Raw genomic sequence first — 3,775 nt, forward strand, 5'->3', positions numbered from 1 at the left:
CGGGCCTTTGTAGCGATGACAAATCCCCACACTCAGACAGTTTTACAGCCCCTAAAGAGCCCCTTGACAAACGACAGGGCTGTAAACCCAATATTCTAATGCTGTGTGTTATTGTAATGGCGTGTGTGTATGTGTGCACCAGTGAATATTTAGGAGATGTTAAGAATTGCTTATCTCTGCCAATTAGAAAAGTGCTTTAGCATCAGAAACAAATCTCAGTACAGACACACCAGCGCACTCACAGAATGGTTTATATACTGAACAGACCACTGATATGTCTGTGTTAACGTTCACTGAATAACACAGTATGTGGAAGAGGCGCATTCTCAAAGCATCAATGTGCACCCGATGATTCATTCGTATACTTGAATATGTTGTTACACACCGGCCCGAAGCCGGGGTGCAACACAACAAAAAGATAAACCCGATACATAATAACGACAAAAAAAAATCACACCACGGCAGAATGACGAGAGTTGGTTAATTTATTTACTGAACAGGTAGCGAGCTTCAGGGTGGGCGATGCCAAAACAACAAACAAAACACACTAGAAAGAAAAACAGAGCTAACTTACCTCCCACGATCCCAAAACAAAATACAATTCTCTAACCTGTCTCCCTACCCGAAACAGGAGAAAAGAGGGGAATAAAAGAAAACGGCTTCCCACCCCTACAGCTACCAAGCCCAGGTACAACCCCTTTTTCAGCATTAATATTGCAGCCCCGTGCAGTCACACACCACGACGGTCCCCAGACACACAGCTCACGGGAAACCAGGAAGTCTGCTCGCCGACCCAGTCCAACCCCTTTTGTAGCTGGCCTCTTTCCTTCCTCCACCAATGGGTGGCCTCCACCTGGAAACAAGCAACACTGAATACAAATACAAACAATAACAACACCGTACCGCAAATAATGACCCTGGGTCATAACACCCCCCCACCTAAAATCAAGCATCTCATTAGAGAGATGCTAGACCTAGTATCAAAAACATTAAAACAAACAAACAAATCGAACACTTCCTAGGGGGAAACCAGACTCATCAGTCACTGTCTGTGTCATCACTGATGATCCCCTGCAGGTTGGCCCATTCGGACATTTTCCTGCGACCTCTGTGGGTATTGTTTTCCTGATCACTGTCTGATTCCGAGTTTAGAGTGCGCTGATATTCAGAGGACGGACAGTCCTGTTGTTTCTGACTTGCTGAGGCACCCCTGCGTGTAGGTCGACCTTGTGTGGTAATGATGTTGTTGACATCAAGAGCAGCCAGTTCTTGAGCTTGCTCTCTCTTCATTCTGACCTTTTTCCATTTCTGAATAGTTGGCTGACCATGTACACCAAGCTCTTCAAGCTCCTTCTTCAGAACAGCCACCTGGGAGCGGCAGTCCTCCAGCAGCTTCTTGTAATTTCTCCTCACGCCGCAGAGGGCAATATAACGTTCAAGCCTCGCCACCGATTTGTCATCAGACTTTGGTTTTCTGGTGCTCTCATCTTTCTTCACACTCTTCTTCATCTTTTTATCATTTGTTTTATCAGTCTTATTTTCTTTTTCATCTTCCAAAGAAGGTAGTGATGAAACTGAGTCTGGGTCACTGGTTTTCTCTTCCACTTTTGTATCTTCTTTTTCACTGTCAGAAGACTCGTCGCTCCTAATTTTGTCACTCGTTTCTGACTTGCAGTCTCCATCTGATTCGTTTCCTGCATCACTCAGTGGTGTTCTCCTTCCTTCATCTTTACTGCTGGTTACTGTCTCGACGTTCATTCTCACCATTTTCTTTGGACTGTCACTGCAGTTGCTTTCCTCACTGAGTTCCTCATCAGAAGACTCGTCACTGTCAATTTGACGATTTTCATTTCTCTTTTTTGTTGTGATGTTTTCACCTCTGGCTCTTCACCATCAGCTTGAGATTTGGCATTTTCTTCATCATTGCTGCTTTCTTTACTTTCTGTTTTGTTGTCCTCTTGAACCTCAGATTCTGATGATGAGCTTGAATGATTATTTTGTGATTTCTTTGCCCAGGATTCATCTTCACTCTCACTCATGACCTCGTCATTTCCATTTTCTCTTTTCCTTTTGTTCTGGAGCTTCTTAGTCTCTGAGTCACTTTCACTTTCATCATTATCCTGCATTTTCATCAGTTCCTCTTGCACCACCTGTTTCATGAAAGTTTTTACTTCTGGCCTTAATGAGTCACATTTGTTGTGTGTCTGATATCTCTTTTTTAAAATTCCCAAGGTCAGCGTGCTCAGGTCTGCCTCGTCACGGAGTTGACCACACACAAACCTGTGGATACCTGCTGCCTCCTTCTCCGACACCATACTAAAAACCTTCGCCGTCCCACCATCTACCCCCGGAACAGAACTATCATGCGGCTCAGAGCCGTCCGGAAACATTTCGGATATGTCCACCTCACCACCCAAGCGACGAGCTTGAGCACGAGTAACCACACATGCCGGATAAACTGTGGGGTCACCCAGCTCCGACGGGAATTGGCATAACCGATCCGAAGTAGGACACTCAATAACTTCCGGCATAGCCGGAAACACTTTTCCCCCGGCCAAGTCATTTCCCAAAACAAGATCAATGCCTTCAATTGGCAGCTGATCTCGAACCCCCACCCGCACAGCGCCCGATACGAAGGACGAGGTCAAAGTAACCGTATGGAGAGGCATGCGTAAAAGACTCACCTTGATACCCCACACCAGCAAATCAGAACCACAGTACGACTGCTGAGAGAAAGGCACGACTCCATGCCGCGCCACCGAATGCTTCGCCCCTGTATCCCTCAAGATGGTGATCGGAACCCGGTCCCCCGCATCACCAGACAACGATAAAAACCCCGTCGAAACAAACGGTCGAAACACCTCATCTATCCCCCGCGGAATGACGCCAACCGGCATTAAGCTAGGGCGGGTTACCGCGGAGCAACACTACACGGCCCCCCCCGGCGGTCCCCAGCGGCCACCCTACGGTGGCCGCTGGGGACCGCCGATGTTTTTTTTGTGACAAGCTACGCCGCGAGAGCGGGGGAGAACGCCCCCCCCCCACCTCCGGCAAAACTCTAGAACCCCGACGTAACGGAGGGGAAAAACCCCTCTTGTGCGTCAAAGCAAACTCATCCGCCAGAACCGCCGCTTTCGCGAGGGAAACGACCTTCTGCTCGTTCAAATAAACAACCACCCGCTCCGGCAGACACCCCTTGAAATCCTCCAATAACATCAACTCCTTCAACTGTGCAAACTCCTTAACCTCACTAGCCTGGCACCACCGATCAAAGAGCAAACCCTTCTCGCGCGCAAACTCCACATAAGTCTGATCCCCCCCCCTCACACACTGCCGAAACTTCTGACGGTACGCTTCAGGCACCAACTCAAAAGCACGCAATACGGCAGCCTTAACCACACCATAATCTAAGCTCTCAGATGCTGACAGGCTAGCCCACACCTCCTGAGCCCTACCCACCAGCCGACACTGCAACAGCAAAACCCAGACCTCCTCCGGCCACTTTAACGCGGCAGCCACACGCTCAAAAGCAGGAAAAAACGACTCCACCTCTGATTCACAAAAGGGCGGCACCAATTTAATGTGCCTCCCAACATCAAAATCCTGACGGAGAGCCGGGGCGGGACCAGGCGCCGGCGGCGCAGGGAGCACAGAGGGCGCAGGCGTGGGCGGCGTAGAGTCAGGGGCACGCGGTGGAGGTCCGCGCTCCAACTCCAACGCCCTCACCCTCAAATGCATCGCTTCTACCTCCAACCGGTGACTACTCAACTCCACC

The 3,775-nt window shown here is 49.3% G+C and overlaps 1 pseudogene; it reads right to left on the reverse strand.

Annotated features, from left to right (window-relative positions):
* Positions 1-275: 275 nt before the first annotated feature.
* LOC146569258 (uncharacterized) lies at positions 276-2,897 on the reverse strand (annotated as a pseudogene).
* Positions 2,898-3,775: the final 878 nt, after the last annotated feature.

Source organism: Mchenga conophoros, linkage group LG7 (genome assembly GCF_057382185.1).
Source record: "Mchenga conophoros isolate Kocher_MC1m ecotype Shallow Benthic linkage group LG7, M_conophoros_male_GT1.1, whole genome shotgun sequence".
NCBI classification, from domain to species: Eukaryota; Metazoa; Chordata; class Actinopteri; order Cichliformes; family Cichlidae; genus Mchenga; species Mchenga conophoros.